Consider the following 24,070-nt stretch of genomic DNA (forward strand, 5'->3'; position numbering starts at 1 on the left):
TGCTGTTATCCAAAGGGAAAAAGATACATTAAAATGTGCATTAGTTCCAAACAGAGAAAATAAGAGTGTGCAGAAAAATAGGGAAAGAGTGTGCATAAGTAGAATTCAGTGAAAGTATTAAAACAATGTTCAAACTGAACTTTAGGGTAACCAAATAGTCGATGAGAGAAAGTTCTTTTAAAAATCTTAGTTAATAAATGATAAAGTAATTATAGTTTTAGAATATTAACATTTTGGAATCGCCAAGAAAATAAAGGATTAGGCAATAATTAGCAATGGTTGCTGAAAACATTCGATAGGAAGGTTTATAATAAATGAATCAAGTTGAAAATACCTGAACACATTGACAATTTTAGCAACACAGAGTGTAAGCAGACATTATTTTCTTCTTGATATGACAAAATAAAAGATACATACACAACAAAATACATGATACATTCATGGCTTATAAACACCTATAGGAAAGACAGGGGACAGAGAAATCCATGAAAAGAAAACACAGAAATGCAACTGGCAAATTCTAGAATGTGTGAAACTTGATAGAACAAAAACTTGATTTCTTCAAACATTAAATTGCAAAAAATAAAAAAATAAAAATAAAAAGGACGAGGGAGTAGAATTTACAAACATTGTTTTATGTGTTATTCTGTTTTCACATTGCTATTAGGAACTGCTTAAAACTGAGTAATTTATGAAGAAAATAGGTTTAATTGACTCACAGTTCTTCAGACTTAACAGAAAGCATGACTGGGAGGCCTCAGGAAACATACAGTCATGATGGAAGGCAAAGCAAGGGCCTTCTTCAAGTGGTGTTGTGGGAGAGAAAGTGAGGAGGGAAGTGCCACATACTTTTAAACCATCAGAACTCACTCACTATCATGAGAGCAGTATGGGGAAATTCACCCCATAATCCAATCACCTCCCACCAGGCCTCTCCTCCAACATGTAGGTATTAAAATTCCATATGAAATTTGGCTGGGGGCACAGAATCAAACCATATCATTATGTATGTTTAAAAAGCATTGCAAACATATTTAATGATTCAATGCTACTTGAATCATTATTCTTTCAAACCAACTGCACACATATTGTTAATGAGACCATCAGGGATCTTTGATGAGATTATGGAATTATTACTAACTTTTTAAGTGTGGTAATATTTTTGTACTTATGAAATGCAGTCTTCTTTTAGAAGTATACATTGAAATATTTACTGATGAAATAATATTATATCCAGGATTGGCTTTACTTTCATTTTTGATTTTCTTTCTTTATTTTAAATACAGAAATGGGGTCTTGCTATATTGCCCAGGCTGGTATAAAACTCCTGTGATTAAACACCCCTCCCACTTTGGGCTCCCCAACAGTTGGGATTATAGTCGTGAGCCAGCACACCCAGCCTAGGATAGGCTTTAAAGTCCTCGAAGGTGAGGGTGAAGAAGAAACCTAGATGCAGCAAAATTGAGTACCAGTTGACAACTGGTGAAGCTAAAGACAGGTATATGGGGTTTGTTCCACTATTCCTTCTACTGTGTGTATGTTTGAAATTTACTATGATAAAAAAGGGAAAAAGTATTTAAACATAGATTACTATATAATTAATATTTATGCACACTGGGAATACACAAAATACAGAAAAGAAAAGCGACGTTTAATTAAGCAGAAATTAAAAATAGAAAATTGTAATAATTGAAAAATTATTCATGTTTCAGAAAGCTTATTTCAACTTAATGAGCAGTGCTAAGAATTATGCAGAAAGACATAAAAAGTCTTCATAATTAAAATAAACTGAGTAATTGTCAGTTAGAAGAAACTGTTTAAATGGACGGAAAAGAGTGTATTTCTATCGAGGCCAATAATAGTAATACGTAGAATATACATAAACACCACTAAACGCCACTTATTTTTAAATAAGTAAATGCTTTCTAAAGTTAGTAATATCTCAAAATTATTTTTCCAGAGAAAAATAAATGACTATACTTTGTACATGATAAAATAATTGTCAGTAGTGGGGGGAAATAATAATTCTGTATCACCTTGTGTGTAAGGTGTAACGTAGATCAAATGGTATATTATGTATAGTAAACATTGAAACCAAAAGATTAAAGACAGACTTTATATCATAATATCTCAATGTTTAAATGGATAAAAGAGATTGAAATCAGTTCAACATTCTCATTTTATAGACAACCAAACTGAGATCTAGGAAGCTGAAGTGATTTGCTTAAAGTTATACCCATAGTTAATCGTGAATACATCTGGCTTATTTATATGCAGTCTTATGATCATGTATGATACAATTCTTTACTCCAACTTTGTTATCAAAAATCACTTTGTGAAGATTGCAAAGGTGGTAACCATAAAATTTAATATCATTAATGTAATAGATAAAGATGGTGAACATAATAGTGAATGCAAAAGTGTTAGAGAAAACCACCATTGTTTTCTTTGGGAAAAGAGGAAATTAATTGGGATTTAATTAAAGTGGACAGCACTCTGATGGGAATAACAAGACAAACACTATGCAGTTATTTATGTGAATGTCAAATAGAAAGACATATTATATGACCTTTAATTAAGAAAGAAATTGTCGGGCCGGGCGCGGTGGCTCAAGCCTGTAATCCCAGCACTTTGGGAGGCCGAGACGGGCGGATCACGAGGTCAAGGAGATCGAGACCATCCTGGCTAACACGGTGAAACCCCGTCTCTACTAAAAAATACAAAAAACTAGCCGGGCGCGGTGGCGGGCGCCTGTAGTCCCAGCTACTCGGGAGGCTGAGGCAGGAGAATGGCGTGAACCCGGGAGGCGGAGCTTGCAGTGAGCTGAGATCCGGCCACTGCACTCCAGCCTGGGCGGCAGAGCGAGACTCCGTCTCAAAAAAAAAAAAAAAAAAAAAAAAAAGAAAGAAAGAAAGAAATTGTCTCTAAAAGGAACAAAAAGGCAGCAAATAATTATTCTGTAGAAGGAACATAAAAGGAGACAACAATAGCAGCTGCCAATGTTTTTAATTGAGAGGAAGATAATTTAGAGAAGTGAATAAAATGGTTTTGACTTTTGTCCTCTCTCCATCTGTACTGATACAGTTAATAACACCTTCATCCCCCCACCCCCATCAGAAGCAGCTCTATAGGGTAGTGCTTTATAGGGCAAATCGTTTCACTATGAGTTGTTCCTTTAGTAAAGAAATGGAGTTCACACAAATCAATGCCCCAACACACTCTCAGCTCTATGCAAAAGGACAGCATTTTCAGATAGGCAGCTTGCGGTTAATAGTGGAGTCTTTGGACAGGTAAAAATTGAAGCTGAGAAACCCTTCTGGGAGTCAGATCCATATACTAAGAGGCATCGTCAGCACTGTGCTCTAACCAGCTTAGCCTCCAGCCAGCCTTGGAGATCCTCTCCAGTCCTTTCTACAGAGGCTTTAATTAACTGTCCCCCTGGTGTGCACCAGGTGGGATTTCACTCTCAAATTAATCCATCTTTTAAAGATCTTGTGTAACTTCTCTTCCATTCTCTGCACATTTTCTTTAGATAACTCATTCCTGTAAGGTATATAATTTACTAATCTCAATATCTAGGCACTTTTATATTTAATGCTCTCTTGGCTATTTCTAATGAGTTGATATTAAGTAATCATACATAGTTTTTCAGGTGCATGGACATGTGAATGAAAATATTAAGCAACATCTATTGGAAATATAGAGTCCAAGTCACAATTTTCAGCATCTATGCTCCTTAGGGAGAAAAAAGAGGACACATTCAACTAACCAACATGAATTATTAGGTATTATAATATGCACAGCATGGGCCTGGGTACTGTGTAATGCAAGAGGGTAAATTATCATATTTCCTGTCATTACAGAGCACTTTATACTTATTGCAGTACAAGATCCTCATAATATAGAAAGAAGCAGATTAGCACCCTCAATTTGCAAGGGAAGCAAGTATCAGAGCAATTGTGGATTTACCAGCACCTAATTAGTAGCAGAACTGAAACTATACATTTTCTTTTCATTCACCTCAGACTTATGGCAGGCAGCTGATCATCTTATTGGATGTGCAAGCTGTAGAGGATCTTTAAGACATGTTTTAATAATCTCCTTGAGTGTAGCCCCTGTGAAGCTTCTTTGCTGCCCCAGTTTCCTGATAGGTATATCGTTCCAGAAAATTTTCAATCACTTTTGATTGAAAGAGCCCCATTTTTGAAATCGACTCAGTCCTATTTATTGTTAAATGTCAATGTCATAATCAGTTCAAGTTTCTTTCTCAACCCCTGCCCTTGCCCCAGTGGACTATATTTTTTAACTCTAGAGAGTTATAAATGTGAGGGTATCAATTCCTTCGGACTCAATTTCCCCCTTGTTTTAGTCCATTTTGTGCTATTATGAAAAAATACCTAAGACTGGGTAATTTATAAAAAACAGACATTTATTTTCTGATAGTTATGGAGGCTGGAAAGTCCACAATCAAAGTGCTGGCATCTTGTCAGGGCCTTCTTGCTGTGTCCTCACATAGCAGAAGCCAGAAGGGCAAGAGAAGACGAATACTGTGTCCTCACATGGCAGAAGGGCAGAAGAGAGAAAATCCACCCCCAAAAAGACCATTCTATATTGGTGTTAATCCATTCATGAGGGCAGGGTTCTCATGACCTAAACACTTCCGATGCAGCCCCACATCCCAGTGCTGCTGCATTGAAGATAAGTTTTCCAACACATTTTATTTTAAAAATAAATTTTAGGGGGCACATTCAGACCATAGTACTCCTTTTATAAAAAACACGCTATCACACCTTATTCTGAAATAAAATTAAGAATATAACATATTCCATGTATATATAGTTAAAATTCTTTATAATGACCTAACTATAATATACAAGGGAAATAAATGGTAAGATTTTATAATAAATTAATACATTACTTAATGTATAAACACTCAGATAGGACATTAAAAGAGATGATGCAGTAATCAGATGCATTGTGCCATTATGTAGAACTACCCCAAATGCAACAGCTATAAATACTTGCTAATGGGCAATATTGCCATCAGTGAAGTGATTTTTATCAAAATGGTGAACAACTCTTTTTAAATTTCAAGTAAAACGAAGTACAATTTTTCTTCAATATACACAGTAGTTATATTCCTGGAAAAATCAGTAAATGTAAGCTTACCAAAAATACTACACACACACACACACACACACACACACACACACACACACACACACACATATATATATATATGTATATATATAGTGTGTGTATATATATAGTGTGTGTGTATATATAGTATATATATGTGTATGTATATATGTGTGTATATATACATATATATGTGTTTATATGTGTGTGTGTGTGTGTATATATATATATAAATATGTTCTTCACCTACATGAATGCCCTGTAAAACACTTGAAAGCTATATGGCATGAAGGACAATTGTCTATGGTAGGAGACTGTCCCATACATTGCAAGATGTGTTGTATCCTTGACTGTAGCCAAATAAATATCCATAACAACTTTCATATTATTATGACAACCACAAAATACCCCATGAATTTTCAAATTGTCCTCTAGGGAGTGGTACAACCCTAGTTGAGGACTTCTTCTCTAGAGACTTGGAAAGAAGAGAGGTATTATCTACCCTCTCACCCACCCTTTTTCCTCTGTGCTTCTATAGTGTTCTCTCACAGCTGGGTGTGGGAGAGGAGTAAGGAGAGAACATCTCTCGTGGCAAGATTGCAGCTCCTTCATATTGGCACCTGCTTCTGATCAATCTCACTTATTATCTAATCAGTGTGGTTAGATCAAATACTCAACTGTTCCCACTGAGATGGACTCTTTACTCAGCATCTCCTCCAGGCACTGGGGGAACTTACATGTGACCAGATTATTCTTATAGGTTGACCCCCACCAACTGGTGGCCCCCACCACCTGTGTCCTATAATAGAGTCCTTGGCAGGTCTGCACCTCCAATGTCATGCCCCACCACAGCCCCACTTCTCAGACTGTTTTAAATACCTCTCCAGTGACAAACCCAAACCACTCCATTCCTCCTCTGTAGTCTTACACCAACTCCAGGGGTATATGATACAGAAGAAAGCTGGAAGCTGAGATTGGGAATCAGATGCCAGTCTCTCCTTCTTACAATCTTTCAAGCAATTCTTTTGGAACCTCTTCCCTTTACCTCAAAGAGGAGAAACCAGTGGGTCCTCTCCTTCACAACTCCCAACAGAGTGCACAGTAGACTGGGTCTAACTGATGTTTTGTTTATATGCCACAGTGGAGAAACCTTAACTGTAAACAAAAGAGGTAGAAATGAAGGAATCTTTTAAAGTTATGAAATGCGTTCTCTCTATGCTAGAATTGAGCCAGTGCTATTTTTTATTTACATTGGCTACCAATATTTCCTCTTCAGGGAATCTCTCTGAACCTATCTGGTTCAGGGAACTACCTGAAATATATATGCATATATCCTCTTTTGGCCAGGTGCGGAGGCTTATGCCTGTAATCCCAGCACTTTGGGAGGCCAAGGTGAGTGGATCAACTGAAGTCAGGAGTTCAAGACCAGCCTAGCCAATTTGGTGAAACTCTGTCTCTACTAAAAATATAATAAATAGCTGGGTGTGGTGGCATGGGCCTGTAGTCCCAGCTACTCAGGACGCTGAGACAGAAGAATTGCTTGAACCTGGGAGGTGGAGGTTGCAGTGAGCCAAGATCACATCACTGCATTCTAGCCTGGGAAACAGAGCGAGACACCATCTCTCTCTCTCTCTCTCTCTCTCTCTCTCTCTCTCTCTCTATATATATATATATATATATATACACACACACACACACACACATATATATGTGTGTGTGTGTGTGTGTGTGTATCCTCTTTAATCATCCTCCCTTGTCTGTAAGTCTGAGAGTAATTTAGAATAGCATATCAAGAAGCGATATGGGCAAAAAAAGAACAAGATTCCACCAAGCAATCTGAAAAGCAATCTGGTGGATAATTCTGGTCATTGTGGCAATTACTGATAATCACATAGGAGACCCCAGACAAGGCATAGCGATGAAAGTAAAACATGCCTAGAAAATATGATTTAGTTTGTTTTTAATTTTCCAGTTGTCAATTCTCCCCTTAATAATTAAGTTAGAAGGAATTCCACTAAATTTTGTATGAGAGAGAGAAGTGAAAAAGGGCAGAAAATTTAGTTACTGTAAGGCTAATTGTTCTATAGTGGAACTAAGGTGATCCTTTAGAATGAAGCAGGTGAGTCGCCTTGATCTTAGGAAAAACAAAAGCAAAAAATTAAGTCCTACAAGATCAACATGGACTCTGCTTACTTTGCAGCCCCTGCTGACATCCCTCTCTCTCTCACTGGCTACGTGCATTAGAACCTCTGACCTTTCAGTTCCTCAACTGCATCTCATCTCGGGGCCTTTGTATCCAAAGCTGCTTCTGTCCAGGGCTGTACTGAACTCACTTCGCTTCTTCCTTTCCTAGCCAGTGCTTAGTTATCTTTTGGACCTTTACAGAGTCTACTAAAAAAGGTTAGCTCTCTCTCAGAAAATGTCTAAGCCCACTCTCTGTGTCTTCTTGCTGCCACATACCACAATGTTAATTAAAAAATGAATTGTGTAATTTGGTTAGTTTTCTTCCCCACGATGAAAGTCCCATTTTTTTCCCACTGATGATTCCGTTACGTCTAACACCCGACCTTGCTTAGTGGTCACTCAAAAACTACTCAATAAACAAATGAGTGAACGAATAAATAATTTTTATCTATGATAATACAGCTAGCAGGCAACTACCAAAATTCAAGTTTATTCCCACAAAACTCAAACTCATTCCTGCTGTTTTATTTTATTTTATTTTATTTGAGACTGAGTCTCACTCTATCACCCAGACTAAGTGCTGTGGCATAATCTGGGCTCACTGAAGCGTCAAACTCCTGAATTAAAGTGATCCTCCCACCTCAGCCTCTCAAGTAGCTGGGAATACAGGCATGAACCACCACACCTGACTAATTTTTGACTTTTTTATTAAGATGAGGTCTCACAATGTTGCTCAGGCTTGTCTCAAACTCCTGGGCTAAGTGATCCTCCCACCCAGGCTTCCCAAGGTGCTGAGATTATAGACATGAACCACCATGCCCAGCCTGCTCTGATCTTCTCTCATATGAGACACTGCCTCTCACAGAAAAAAAAAAAAAAAAATTCCCAACTTGTCAGGAAATTCATTACATAGTTTTCTAACACTAGGATTCATATATAAATAGAATGTTATTTATTTCAACAAGTATACTTAAATTTATTTAGTTATAATTGATTAAGAATTAAAAAGTATTAGATTTATTTAATTAAAAATAGGACTTTTTGACTGGGCATGATGACTCATGCCTATAATCCCAGCATTTTGGGAGGCTGAGGTGGGTGAATCACCTGAGGTTAGCAGTTTGAGACCAGCCTGTCCAACATGGTGAAACCCCATCTCTACTAAAAATACAAAAATTAGCCAAGGTGGCAGGCACCTGTAATCCCAGCTACTCAGGAGGCTCAGGCAGGAGAATTGCTTGAACCTGGGAGGCGGAGGTTGCAGTGAGCCAAGATCATGCCACTGCACTCCAGCCTGGGTGACAGAGTGAGACTCTGCTTCAAAAAAAAAAAAAAAAAAAAAAGGAGCATTTTACTTTAAAATCAGAGGATAAACATCTAAAAAATCTAGTATATTCTTTTCATTTTATAAATATATCTTATAATGTCAAGTACTGTTAAATTAACACTAGATTTCTTATAATGATGAATGTATAGTGTTTTAGTTTGTGTCAGATTAAGAGTGTCAGAAAGATGTCAAAAATACACATGAAAAATCAAAACAATTTATTTTATCTTTGGACTTGTTATCTAACAAATAAGACTGCTTTTAACAAAACAATGTTCTTCTGAATATATATGATCAAAAGACAAAGATTTGATTAAATGTTACAAGTATATTAGATTTTCTTCACTAGTCTTGTATATTTCTGAAATAATAGTAAAATCAGTGGTAGTTAAGGGAACTAAGAGGCTCTTCACAAAATCCATACTTTGTCAGATTTGGCTTTCACTCACAGTCAATTTAAATGTCTGGTGGCTGTGCAGGGGCATGGAGTGGGGAAGGATTTTTTCACCTGCTCCTTACCTGCAAGTCAGTTATATGTCATAGAAAGAAGACCGGATATTCTCAGATTACTATAATCTGTTTTAGAAACACTGGCATGCCAAGAGGTACAGGCAGTGGGAGCAGTAAATCCATGTTGCAAAGGATCAGGGGGTGCATTGTCTGTAGAGAAATTAGACACAATAATAAAACCAACGAAGGGTCTGTCTGCTTTTTATTGCCACCATTCATCATCTCAGTGGTAAAATATCCTCTCTGCCTGGTAGAGCAGACTAGCACCCTCCATCCCCACCTTGATATGCCAGTCTTAAAAAGGATTTTTTTTCCTATAATAGTAACGACTTTATAGAAATTATATGTGTTCCACTTGAAACCATCCAGAATGATTCCTCTCAAAATGAAAATTCAGTATTTTTTTTTAAAAAGATTGAGCGGAGGGGTAATAGGATTCTGCTAAGAATTGGGCCAAAGAGAAAAACGGCTATATTCTTCCTTTTCGTCCTCAGTAGTTGTTTAGAGTCCTTTTATGTGAGTCTTCTTTGAGATGATTTTAATCATCTCCTCTCTGGTCTCTTTATCCTTGGTCATGCCCACTTTAGCACATTTCAGACACACTGTCAAGACTGATCTTCATAAAGTACATATCTGGCCATAGCGCTCACTTCTTCAAAAATCCTTAGAGTTGGCCAGGCATGGTGGCTCATGCCTGTAATCCCAGCACTTTGGGAGGCTGAGGTGGGCAGATTTATTGATCATCTGTTACAAGTGAAGTATGCACTTTGCTGTGTTGAATAATTTTCTATCCAAGTTCTGCTTTTCCTTAAGCAACATTCAGAGATTTTTATTTTTTTTACAAAAGAAACAATAAGAGAAAAATTAAAAACCTCTCTTAAGATCCATGAGATACATAATTCACACATAATTTAGACTTCAAATCTGTATCATTTATTTCAGAAAAGCACAGTATATGAGTTGTAATCTGCTTTCGGCCCTGAGTCTCTAAGTAGACTGGAAACTGAATATACAAAACTCTGCAAATAAAAAACCATTGAGGTTAAATAAAATTTACAAAAACAAGAGGTCAGCTATGATTTCCATGGGTATTTGCAAATTTGCAATTGATGATTTTTCAATAATTAAATATTTGGACATATTTACAAGACAAGTATGTGAATGAGTATGTGAGTTTGTATAAGGGTATGTGTATGTTGTGTATAGTATAATTTCAGGTAAGAATTCAGGAAAAAGGAAAAGGAGGTATGATGGACCCATAGAAACCAGCACTGGGACCATCATTAAGTTACACATACACGATTCTCATGGCCTCTCCCAACACCACCCACCAGTGCTGTTGACTTTGTGACAAGAGGTTCACCCACTAGAGCTTACTTATAAAGTTGGTCATCCAGGTGCATTAATAAGATGCTATAATTTAAACCAAAGAAGCATTCAGAATTCTTGTGGCAACTCTGCCTTAGAAGGAAGTTATTTGTATGTGCAACCCCTGGTGGCAGTCTGTCTTTTTGAAACAACTCTTGGATTTATTTAATATGAATATGCTCCAAAACACAGTGGTACAAGTCATATGGCCATGCCTCTGCTGCTAAACCTGATTAAGTCCGATGGCTTTGAGGCAGGAATTCCTAAAAACAAAACAAAACTCAATACAGGGCAGAAACAAATTTTCAAAACAAACAAACAAACAAAAAAATATTGTCCTATATCATTTCATCTGCTTGGGACTCTCAGAAAAGGGATGGTGGTATCAACAGGAAATCTTAACTTCACTCAAGTCTCCGCAGAACTGACCATCTAAACTAGTACTTTCCCTAAACTTTTCTATTCCATTTTTTCCTGCTTTATGGGTTTTATAGGAGTATCTCCATATGACACCCTACAATGTGTTGTTTATTTTGCTTGTTGCCTGTCATTTTTTCACTAGAATGTGAGTCCCAGGAGAGTAGAAACTTCTACTGATGTTTTCACTGATGTCTCTCCAGTGTCTGAGACGGTGCCTGACCCAGAGTCCATCCTTACAAATATTTGTTGAAAAAATACATGAAGAAATGAATGAACAAATGAATTCATGGCACTCTCAGCTGTGTTTTATTTTTCTCTGTTCTACCCAGCTTTTTTTCCTTTAATCAGAGTTACCTGATGACCGACGTTGGAAAAAACTTACATGTTCCTTGAATCTTGAAAAATAATAAATAAGAATACAAGAATAATGCTCATAAACCCCATGCCTAGTTAACCCTTCTTAATAGAGGAAATAAGAGATTCTCTGACGTATTCACAAATTGGGCCAAATAAGAGCTTATAAGTAATTCCTGAGGTAACTGACAAAGGGTTAGTTTACAAACTGAAGCCTGAGGCTGGGTCAGATTGCTGTCTCCGTGTGGTTCCTCTTCCTGCAATGTCACAGACAATCTGTCTGTCATTGCAGAGCAGGTGGCCAGGCAGAATAACGGTGTAGATATGGTGACTGTGTCAGCTAACCAGAGCCTGCACTGCAGCTACAAGGAGATGATTGCTATTAAGCTGCAATTTGCACTGGAGAGAGGCCAAAGAGTTTACCCTATCACCAGAATCCTTCTTTCCATCTACACCAGTCCCCTTACAGGGGACAATACGTGTTCTACTAATTCATGTCCCAAGCACCAAAAACTGCTCTAGATGCTGAGGAATACATGTTCAACTAGAAGGGGGCCCCACGGTAATGGACTGGACTTTCTAGATCATATCCTCCAATCTGCCTATGTCAGGTGAATTATATTACCCACTTCTGCCCCTTAGGGACTCAAAAAGGCCCTTAAACATTTGTAAGTCCTCTTAAATTTCCAAGAAAAGTCCTCATTTTTATATTCTATTAAATAGTGAAATTCGATAGAGCAGCAGAAAAGAAACTGAGTTGTGCCAGATGTAAAAGAGCTTTATCACTTGTCTTTGCTACAAATTAGCTATTTGACCTTAGGCCCGTGGTTTTCAGTCCTGGCTGAATGGTAGAACCATCCCCAAAAACTTGAAAACAAAACAAAACAGTGCCCAGACTTGACTTCTGACCAATAGAGACAGAATGTCTAAGGGTAGGACCCAGCTTTCAGTATTTTTTAAAATAACCCAGCTGATACATGCATACAGCCAGGATTTGGCAAATCCCTTTGTGCTTTCTTTCTCAGTCTGTAAAATGAGAGTAATCACAGATGCCCCCACTAGTTCATAAGGATTTCTTACATAAAAATTAAATTCGAGGTGGCAAAAAATGTTAATGTCTACACAAACAATTTATCCTTTGGTTTGATAAAGACATTCTTAGGACTGCTGAAATAAACCCAAAGGTGACTTTTGTGTAACTGGATAATACTTTTAAAAGGGGAAATAGAATGCAGTTTCTGAATATTACTTGTTTGTGATTACTAAGGATTCTGCAGGTCACACTGTATGAGTCTAAATTTTTAAAGAGACGAGAGCATACAGTTTCATTATTTCCAGACACTTCCAGTGGTAGCAGAATCAGCATCATTAAAATCATGGAAAACAACACCTGTAAGTTTAGTCTATTTTCCCCTTAGGTTTCATCTTCAAGGGCTCCTGTCTGAGCATTGTGGTAACCACTAAAACATTGGCAGCTCTCAGAAGAGTCTAATCAGTGAACAGCAATTGAAGATACAGCAAGGGAGTTGTATATCATAAATGGTGGCTTGGAAAAGAGATTTATGAAAAAGGCTGAAGTGTAATCTCGCAGGGACATTGCTTCAGAACTGGATTGTAGGGAACAACTGTCTGGTACAAGGCACCCCAGGGAGCTTATCTTGAGTCCCTATTTGATGAAGAATCCTGGAATCAATGTTGAGGAAAGTATGTTGTATAAACTTAGTTAAGAAGTTTATGCCCTAAAGAAAAAGTTCCCAGTTAATAAAATTAATGTAATGTGACAATCAAAATTTTAGTTGTAGCAGGATTTGTCTAAAAATGGCTGTCTTTCAAATTCTACCCTCAGTTTATAATAGAGATAAGATTAAATTGATACCCAGACATAAGGGAAAAGAATTATTGTGAAGGAGAGAAGAATTCATTGCCCTTTTTAATCAATCACTAACCACACTCTGTACTTACAAAATCAGAAAATGCACAAGCAGCTCTTTTTCATTACAGAGAGGAAAGGTACTGTTTTGATGTAGAAATGTTTATTTTTCTGGATTATTCATTGCATAGAACTCTGTATAACAAAAACAATAGCATAATCAATATCAATAATGGGATGACCTGATTATGTAAAATCTAATTATATATAAATTTTAAAATTTACATTGATAACATGTTCATGAAACTTTACCAATAATATTTACCAATAATAATAACAGCAATATCATTTGCTCAGCAATTACTATGATCAGGAACTATGCCAAGCTTCCTATATACATTTTATCCTTCCCATAGCACCTTGAAGGAGAGTTTATGATACATGTTTTCCAAACAAAGATATTGAGATTTCAGAGGTTAAGAAGCTTCCCCAAGGTTACATAGCTGGATCTGAGAATCTAACACAGATATTCTGACTCTAAAGCCTTGACTTTTAACCAATCTGCTACTGTTTTCTAACCCACTAATTAATAGCTCTAGATAATGATTCTGCCATTAAGTTACCATTGATAAAGTTGTGGGATAGAGACTAGATATTTCCTTAATTTAATAAGGGGCAGAAATGGAAAACAGAAGTGTCAGGATTTTGTACAAACCCAATTCTTTAATATCAGTTGCTCAAATGTAGAATTGCAGGCCTCTGATGTCCAAAGACTATGACAAATTCATTGGCGACTCAGAGGAAGTGGCTGACCCCACGGTAATGCAGAGAGGAGGAAGGTTGTGACTGTGAGTCTGCCAGGAAGGCTGCCCCAGTCTGTGGACTGTTATGCAGAAGCAGGGCTTACAACTGGGTGAGGTACAAGAGTGGTGTTCAACTGGTCAAAACAAAACAGAGAAGTAAAAGTTTAACTGCAGGAACAAGTTTCCAGGGAGGAGGAAGAATAGCACTTAGAAGTCAACAAAGAATTCTCAAAGTCGTCCCCAAAGCAAAGAACCTTGGATCTACTCATCAGCAAAGAAAACCTAAAGAGCAAAACTGGGAACCCAGTGGTTCACCTGAGATTCTTAGGTATGGAAAAATGACTACTTCTAAGCTCCACTCACTGGCCAGGCTAGGGGTGCTATTATATAATAACATTTTCTTATGTAGAAATCAGTATGAAACTGAGCCTATGAATGAACAGATAGATGATTAGTGGAGACCGGCAGAGTAAGAAATGAGGTGAGGGATGACTAAGACTATATTAACATACTTCAGAAGCTCCGAGCAATGGAAGAGACAATAGAGGTACCTCTGATTTATGTAATTCAAAGTAAAATGAAAAGAATTTCAACAGAGGATTGTGCTTATTTTCCCTATGATGAAAAAATATTGAGTGCTTTAGTAAACTATTAAATATTTTTTTAAAATCTTGGTAACCTGATCACATGTCTAAATTTTCTATAGACTAGATTAAAAGTAGAGCCTAATTCACAATATTTACACTTGGTCTGAAAATGAGTTTGCTAACAGATCCCCTGAAGGTTTCCTAGGAAATAGTTTATGAACATCAGAACCATCTTTCAAATATATCAAATCTTAGTGATATCCCTGTGGAGTCCCCTGAATGATTGTGTCATACTGCTTTGGTTAGATAACAGTGGAGACCGTTGACTCTTAATTCCAAGTCCAGAGGAAAGAATGGCAATCAATGTGGAAGACTGCGATTAAGAAACATTACTGCTATTAGAATGTAAATTACCACCTTCCTCCATTGAATGTTTCTTCTTTCCAAAGCCACAGACTGCAGCAGCCTCACTTTTTCCTTTCTTAGAACCATAGTCTTCCTCAGCCTTGTGTCTGTGATGTAGCCTTTGATAATTCTCTCTCGCAATAAAAACCCACTCATGTATGACATTTAGGAGGGAGCAAAAGGTTTGATTTGCCTTGGGGCCCTGGAACCATTATAAAAATGCCTTTAATGAGAAATGAAAGGCAAAGAAAATTAGGAGCTCAGAAACTGACTGAACCAAAAAGGATGCCATATCGCTAGGCACTAGGCTGCCTCTCAATAGTTCTAGATAAACAGAAGACCATTTTTTTCCCCCAAGAATCCAAATCAGTCTAAAAGCAGTTTTGATTGGAAAAGAGGAAGAACCAAGTGGCCAAGATGTAGCCTTTCAGTTTCAATGGTCAAAGCCAAAAAAAAAAAAAAAAAAAAAAAACAAAAGTCATAAGACAGACTTTGGGCATCACTGGAATATAGACATTTAAAGAACAGGGTTCTTGTCACAAACATGCCTACAATTTCAAGAAAATCTCAGCTTTCACTAAGTGGCCCATGATAGCAATAAGAGGCTACACTCTTTCCACGAAATCTATTCCAATGAGATATGGCCTACTCACATTTTCGTTTAGCTTTCGCTTTGTTCCTTCATTCAGCTGTGTCCTATTTCTTATGAGTGGAGTCTTTAGTTACATGCTTTCCTTAGTGTCATTTAGAAGGCAGCCACTTTTCTCTCCAAGCCCCTTTCATTGAGTGTGATCCAAATATCTGCTACTGACACTCCCTTAAATTCAGGGACTGTAAGTAATTTTTTGGTAGAGGACATATTCTAAAAGAGACAGTGAACTTCTGTCTCTTCCCACAGGTCACTCTGTTTATATCCACTAGTAAGTGCAGTCTAACCAAGTTTGTGTGGAAAGTAGCTTCCAAGAAAATTTAACTTATAGCAAAGAAAGAAAAATATTCTTAGGGAAGAACGATTCCTGCAAATTTATAAGACACGAAGCAGTTTAGAGTGTCCTCTACAAAGCCAGTATCCATGACTGCTGGCAACAGACCCGACTAATTAAAGTGAGGTCCTCATTCAGACAGCATCAGCATCACTTGAACACATGCCTACCCCAGGACTACTCCAAGTCTATTAAAAAAGAAACTGCAATCCCCATGTGATTCATACTCACATTCATGTTTGAGGAGTATTGACCTAGAGCAGTGATTCTCAACCTTCATTGCACATAGGAATCAACCAGGCATCTTAAAAACAAATTAAGCCTGTCTGGGGCCCACCTGAAGAGAGTCAAAGTTAATCAATTTGGGGGTGTGGCCTAAGCACTGGGATTTATAAGGCGGTCCAGGCGATTCTGAGGTGCAGGGAGGATTGAGAGTCACTGGCGCAGAGGCAGAAGAGGGTATTTCTTCCATTCCGTCCCTCTGTTGCAGAAGCAAACTGAGGTTCCTGGAGTCAGAATCATTTGTGGTGACTGCCCCGGTTGCACCGTAAGTACAGGGGGAACGTTTCCACGAAAAAAACTTTCTGCCTGGTGCTCTGCAGGTCCCTCCTTCTCCCACCTTCCCCAAGTAGCTGCTCCTAATCCCCCCACACCTTGGCAAACGACATCAGTGGCTAGTAGCAACTGGTGTTTTAAAAATACAAATTTGGAGCCCCATTTGAGACCTACAACAGGAGAGTCTGCATCAGATTCGGCCTCAGAGTCTACAGCATCTGACTACATTCCCAGGTGTGTCTGATGCGCAGCCAGGTTTGGGAGCTAGTGAACTCCACAGCAGGTCTAGCCTTTCACCACGTGAAGTCATTAAGGGTTTGTAAGAATGAATGAGCTGTCAAGAGAGGAAAGGCCTGGTGCAGTGCTCCTTTATTAATTATGGGGAAAGTGATTTATTGGCAATGATAATGCTTCTCTTGGAAAGGGCAAAGAACGGTTCGTCGATTGCTGCATTAGATCTTTCCCAACTCAACCTTAATGCTAGGCTTTTACTCCTCACTGTAGTTTAAAACCAGCACGGCTTTCACACGAAACAGTCTCAGGGTCTTTATTCCCAGGTGAGCCGCATCTTTGAGGGAAATACCAACACAGAGACTCTTTTCTAGTTCTTGGCCGGAGGACACCCTCCCCCCAATATACTTGTTTGCTTGTGTCAGCATCTAGTAGCCAACGTATAGTTGTGCGTATTTGATATGTAGAAAAACACAGGTTGAAGAATTTTAAAAAATCGCTGATATATGCTCAGACCCTTTTGCTAAAAGAAAGCTTCCTTTAACAGAAGGGCAGGAAGTGGGGGAAGAAAGATAGTTGGATTAACAAACTCAGAGGTGAGAAACGGGTAGGCGAATTGGGGGTCAGGGTTCTGTCTGCGGAAGAGGGTTTAAAAGAAAAGTTGCAGCGCCTGTGTGCCCGTGTCATCGATGGGCTGGGTGCGGGAGACAGCGCTAGCGCGCCGCCACAACGCACTGCGGGGACGAGAGCCGGCAGGAAATCGGAAAAGCTGCTCGCCGGCAGAGGCTGGGAGGCTGGAAGGGCTCCCCACCCTCTCCGTGCTCCAGAAACGCGCCGGCTCTGCCCCGACGCGATCGCCCGGTGAGCCCCAGGGGCGCGCAGGGGGCCCCGGGGTGCCCGGCGGCCGCGGGGCCGAGCGCGCGTGTGAGCCAGTGCGAGGCTGCGGGCGGCGGGCGGGCGAGTGTGCGCGGGAGGGAGGGGGAGCGCGCGCGCCGCCCGGGCCCCGGCCCTCCCAGCCTCCCGGCCTCCGCGCCTGCCTCCCGCCCGCGCGCACCGCTGCCCGCCGCCGCCGCCGCTCCCGCTCGCGCCGGCGCTGCACGGGAGTCAGCCTACCGCCGCCGCCTGCTTTGTGCTTCCCACAGAAGATGGGAGCGACCTCTTCCTGATCGGGAGCTGTTTAAAACGAGGGAGTGCGCCGTATTTCCTACTAGCGTGGAGGAACGGAGGAAGAATCCATTCACACTCCCCAAACCAGGTAGGATCTTATGATGGGCAGGCAGAAGGCATTTGGTCAGAGACCGAGAACTATTTTCCATTTGCTGCTCATAAGGCTACACTTCGCTCTGCTTTGGCAAACGAGCGGCTTCTAAATTTGTGTGTGTGTGTGTGTGTGAGATGTGGTGGTGCGCGCCTGCACATTTTTCTGGGTGTCCGCGCTTCCCAGAGTGAAATTGCTCGGGCTGGTGCGTCTGGGCGTGAGGGTGCCTGCCTGCCAGTGCAGGCTGCCGGAGGAAGAAAGGGCTGCTAAGGAGAGATGCTGCACCCTGCACCGCGCTGGGCTCTGAGGATTCAGGGCGCGAAGAGCTAAGTCCACCCCGAAAGCAGAGCTGCTGGGGATCCAGGCGTCCCCACCCACTGGACTCTTCTTCGCGGTCATCCCTTCTCCCGGTAATCCCTGGGGTCTTTCACCAAGGCCACACTTCCGAGCCCTCTTTTCCAGCGGGCGCTGGGTGCTCATTCACGGACTGCGGAGAGGAGGGAGGTGTGGCGGGGCAGAGACAGACGAGGAAGAAATGTAGGGGGTAGCAGGGAGTGGGCTGCAAGGTCCCGGTCTCTGGGCGCTGTGCCGTGATGTGCTTTGGGGATTCTGCACACAGAGGCATCTTTCCCTAAGAGATTGGAAGGGAACTTTGCAGCTGCATTCTCTGCCTCTGGAGCTTTGCTGGCTCTTGGGGGAAGTGGTCTGTGTTCTCAGATGTGAAGATATCCTTTTTGGCTCCTCCTTAATGAAGAAGAGGGCGGTCTTATAGCTGGACAGCCGGCCAAAGAAACCAAATCCGCCCAGGCGATGCTCTTGAAAATACAGTATGTGTGCATCCTTGATTCTTTAAATCCACCCCCTGCATCACCCCCGCCCGCCCTACCCCCCTCCCCACCCCGTGGATGCTGTTGCTGTTTGATGAATGGCTTGGGCTGGCAATTCGTATTTCCCTCTCCAAAGTGGTAGTGGTTGAGTTGAGAGCAGGGGTGATGAAATTTAACAAAGCATTTTTAGAAGAGAGCAATGTGCATGTTGTATGCAGTCATTGGAAAGTCATGCTTTGCACTAGGTATCCTTTTAAAGCCCCCAATCCTGCCTCCCCTGAAGCCGCTCTCTATCTCTCCTGCTAGTCAGCTACTAGTGGTTGTGAATATAACAATACAAACTTTGTCCTGCTGGAGGTGTAAAGACTAAAGAGAGAAAAAAGGATATCAGTGGGAGGTGTAGTGGAAGAAGCTTTTTTGAAAATGACAGATGTGGTGAAGACAGTACAAGCGTCCTGATCATGGAGGAGCCTCTAGCTGAGTAGGTGGAGATTTCTGATCAGATCTGGTTAAAGGCATTGCTGGAGTATCTCCAGATATGAGCAGTTGAACATGCACAATCTGAGACTTGTGCGAAGATTTCCCAAGAGAAAGAGGGAGCCACCAGGAGAGAATTCTGAAAGTATATCTCTGTTTCCCATGCCCCCACCAGCGTGCACGCGCGCGCGCGCGCGCGCACACACACACACACACACACACACACACACACACACACACTCACACTCACATGCTTTCTCTTTCTCTCTTGAAGCTACTCCAGCAGCGAGTCAGGAAAAGAAAAAAGGAGGAAAATGAATCTAGATGTTTCATTCATTTCAAGTAAGAAGACAAAGCCGGAAGAGGGATGATTGGTTTTAGGTTCCTCTTTCAAATCCTGTGTTACTTGGATTGAGCTCTCTGGGTTTGCTAAAGTTGCTTAAATGGGAGGTTAGGCGGGTGTGAAAGCAGGAGGAAGGAAGGGAAAACTAGCTCCATCTTTGGGGCCTTCTGAGTGAGAAGGTGGGGGAGGACCCACTTATTTCATCAAGAAGCAAGATGTGTGCTCTTTAATGGTTTTCATTTTACAAATTCTGCCTGCTTGAAGAATTCCATTGGGATCTCACAGCTCTTTAGCTAAGATTTCTCACACCTACTATAAAAGAAGCCCTGATTTTGTCCCCTTAAAATGGTTGTCTTTTTTTAAAAAAATGGAGTGATTAATTCCTAGAAAAACAACAGCAACAAAAAGGACTGAACAGCAGAGATAAACCATTATTTATTGTTAAGCTGTATAGGGCTACAAAGGATGTAAGAGTGTCATGACAATCAGACTTAATTTACTCTGTCTTGAAAGCTTAACAGGGCTGAAAGAGGAGAGTAATTAACTAAAATAATATGACAGCTGTATTTTTTTTGTATCTATCTACCTATCTACTTTATTATTATTATTATATAATGGTTTCTACTGTAACGTTTCAGATAAAGAATTAGCCCTTTTGTTGGCCAGGGGAAGAAAAGAGCTTCAGAGTAACAGTGCTTTGACTCCCAGTAAAATTACAAAAGGAAGGTGCGATATAGTCAGTAACACCTATAGGACTATTTGCAGGAATTATGTTAATTGCTCCATTAAGCTTTCTATGTTTTGAAAAAATAAAATATATTCCAAGAGAACTTCGGCATTTGTTAAAAAGCTATGTTTAACATGCTTTTGCCAGGCAAAAATAGACTTTTATTTACTTGCAAAATAAACACATGATTCCTTTCCTCTTAGTATTCAATCTATTTCTTTGACAAAATAAATGATGAGAAAAGCTCTGCAAATCCAAGGAAGTTGCAATTCCCCTTTAAAAAGCAAGCCATAGATGTGGTTGCCTCAAAGTAAGTGCATTTTGGGACATTAATGTCTGTTTTTTTAATGTTGCAATTCAGTGAGACAAGTTCTTTCTTTGTGATGCCTTTAGGTACAGGGAGGATAGTATATAGGTAAGAAGGAGACTGCCCTAAAAACATGGAAATAAACAAAATTCAAACTGAATTATAAATTAAATCTGGAAAAGAAATGCAGCCTCTAAAAGAGGCTATTAAACCACACATGTTGCATGTTTTATATTTTTGTACTATGTGTGTATGTTGCTTTCAAGTAAACATTAAATTGTCACTTTATATTTGCTTAGAATTTAGGAATCAGTGTGCTATTATCTCTACTCTTTCTGGTCCCTTTCTTTGTTTTTGCCCCCAAGGATAAACGTGTTTTGCTAAAATATTATCCAAATATCACTCATACTTGTAGTTAAATCCTTCATCATAACCTCCCATACCTCATAGACCCCTCATCATAACCCCTACCAAATGGCCTCCCATCTGACCAAATTCTACTACTCCCTCTTGTGGCAAACATTCTCCCTGACTTTCTCAGGGTTCCTGAATCCTATCTGACATCACTTACGGCTCCTTTAGCTGTCTATCACTTTGACTCTAATTCTCGGTAGTAACGGTGGCTAACAAAACCAGTCGATTTCTGTACTAGCTGTTACCACTTTTCTTTTTAAATGATGGTATTTCTGTTCCCTAGAGAGATAGCTGAGATTTAGTGGAAATAAATATCAGGTGTTTTCTGGCCCATTGGGATGGACTAGATTCTGAGAATGTGAGCTTTCAACGTCTGCCTTTGAGATTTGGATTTGGATTCAGGACTAGTACAGTGGGGCCTAATTAAGTACGGTGGGATTACTTTCAGTTTTCTTTCTTCATCTTCCAAAACCTCTTTTTCTTTCTCTGTCTCTCTCTCATCGGCCTCCCCACTCTGTCACCCTCCATCCCCAGCCCTCCATGCACACATATACATTACAAAATACATTTTACATAATATATATTTTGAAGACCTAATCAATGATTAGGTTCTCAGTAGTACGTATTAATCAAACAGTCCATTTTCTGATGTATTTTTCCAGTGTATTGACTTAACTTATAAGACAGTTGCTCATAGTCCTTGCTGCCTCAAGTGATTTTTGTAGGTTCTCTTTGCAGAGACTATATTGAATAGTAGGTGTTTAAATTTACATTTGAGATTGTCCTTTGATCTGCCCAGCCAAGAGTGTAGACAGTAACAAGACAAAAGTTTAAATGAATCACATTTCCCCCTTATCTGAAACTTTCTAGTGAATTTCAGTAGAAGGAGGGGAACATGTGGAAGAGGAAAAGCTCTGGCAGCTGAAGCAAGAAAATGCTTTTGTGATCAAGGGCAAGTGCATTGCAGGCAGCAGTCTATACAGTGATTTGAGGGTGGGCAAAACATTCCCAGGTTCAAAGCATTTATTTCTTGGGCAAAATAGGATCTGAAACTTTCACAATTAGAACCATTCATTTGAATAAAGGAATTCTATCTAGTAGACCCTAATAAAATGAAATACCATCCGAGAAGGAGCTACCATTAATTCTCACAAATCATTAGCATATGTTCATTTTTTTTTTTTTAACTTGGATTGGTTTATCAGGTCAGCTGGCAGACAAAGTCCTGAGGGCCTGGAACACAGGAAAATACAGAGAATGTGAAAGAGGTTTAAAACTAGGTTGCTGCCCAGTTAGTGCACTCAGGGCCGTTTTGGTAGGGAAGTTTGGGGGATGTGAGTGTCCAGAAATGGGGATGTTGATGGAGGGATAGAGAGTAGCCAGACAAAGGCAAAGATAAACTCTCCAAATTTAGCTTCTAGAGCAACAAGGGTAATAACAATTTGATGCTTTCTTGAAGATTTAGCCATTTAAGTCCTCTGGGGAATGGGCAAAATATTTTCCCTAGAGTGAAATTACATCCTTAAAATCTTGAATAGATTCGACTGTATCATTTTGCAGTATGGATTAATGCCCGTAACCTAGAAAATGCTAATGTGATACGAATTCAAATAAATGGTTTCTTGCACATGTAACAGATCTAGGAAACTAGATGTGAATATTAAAGATCATCTTAATTTTTTAAAAAAGACAAAGAATAATTACTTTGATGTCATTGCATGGGAAGTGAGAATAATAATTTCCTAGTTGGATCCAATGTGAGAGGAAGTCAAACAAGGTAGTGATCCAGCAATTTTCTTCAACCAAACCATGATGTTTATGGAGCACTCAGTGTATACAAGGCCCTGTGCTTGGCTTTTCAAAGAATGCAGATGATGAAGAAAAGTTAGTGACATTTGTTGAGTGCTTCTTATGTGCCAGGGACTAGTCTGAATGCTTTACACACGTTTTCTCACTGGATGCTTATGAGTATCCTGCAGGGTAAGGAAGCATCGTTATTCTGACTTAAGGATGAAGACTGTGGTTCAGTGAAATAACTTTGGCCAAGGCCTAACAAGCAATGGTTAATAAAGAAAGCTCTCCAAAAGCCATGCTATACACTGTTCTCTGTTCCCAGGAATGTCATGGTCTAGAACACGTATACTGAAGTACAAGGCTGAGTGAGAAAGATCACTCCACTGCAACTGAGCAAAGTGCTGAAGGAGTTGAAAGGAAGAAGAGAACATTGGACATGGCTTCACGGAGGAGGAGGCATTTTAATGTATTCAGAAAGAGTGAAAAGGATTTTGAAAACAAATAAGGCCTAGCCACTTTTGAAACATGTCAAAGAGCCCCAGCTTATTTATGACAAGGCAGCCATAGAGAAATGTTAGGGCAGTTTCTAGACTCTTTCATTCTGTTCTGTGTCCCAGTCAGGACCATGCCACAGAAACAGGATCTGAAACAAATAATAACATAAACTATTGCACAAATGCATTTTACGCTTGAAACCAAAATGTAGGATGAACTTCCAGCATGGCTTTGGAGAAGAGACGCTGTACCAGTCAGAGGTGAGGCAAGGGATAGACCACGTGCTCACTGGTTCCTTTATTAAAGGTGATGATTCTGTTTCCTCTACTAGGGTAGGTGGTTTTAATTTATCTGTTTAGCACCGAATGGTTATGCTGGTGCTTTTACACTTGAGCTTCTGGAACTTGTCTAGCTTCCAATTTTTTCAGATTTCCCTTAAAGCTCAGGACCCAGGGCCACCCTTTGGTTCTCTGCTGTGCTCGATGAATAGCATCCCATCCTGGCAGCAGGTTGAGAGAATCAGACAACTTACTCTACACCCAAGCTTTAACTTCCTCTGTGGGCTGTGTTAGAGCCCCAACTGTGGGTGGCATCAGACAGTTTGGAGAGGTGCCCATCAAATGTCTCTCAGAAGTTTCAAGTCACTCATCCAAAATGCTCTTTCAAATGTTGGGGGATGTGGGCCCTCCAAA

The 24,070-nt window shown here is 39.9% G+C and overlaps 1 protein-coding gene across 16 annotated transcripts in view; it reads left to right on the forward strand.

Moving 5' to 3' along the window:
* The window catches only part of SLC8A1 (solute carrier family 8 member A1), a 493,745-nt gene that overhangs the window by 146,921 nt on the left and 322,754 nt on the right, over nt 1-24,070 (forward strand). For 12 of the 16 annotated variants that reach the window (XM_015112193.3, XM_028831401.2, XM_028831408.2 and 9 more), the window contains exon 1: nt 17,839-17,991. The gene's annotated coding sequence lies outside the window, so the exon portion shown is untranslated. 16 annotated transcript variants of the gene reach the window in all.

This window comes from Macaca mulatta, chromosome 13, assembly GCF_049350105.2.
Source record: "Macaca mulatta isolate MMU2019108-1 chromosome 13, T2T-MMU8v2.0, whole genome shotgun sequence".
In the NCBI taxonomy this organism is placed as follows: Eukaryota; Metazoa; Chordata; class Mammalia; order Primates; family Cercopithecidae; genus Macaca; species Macaca mulatta.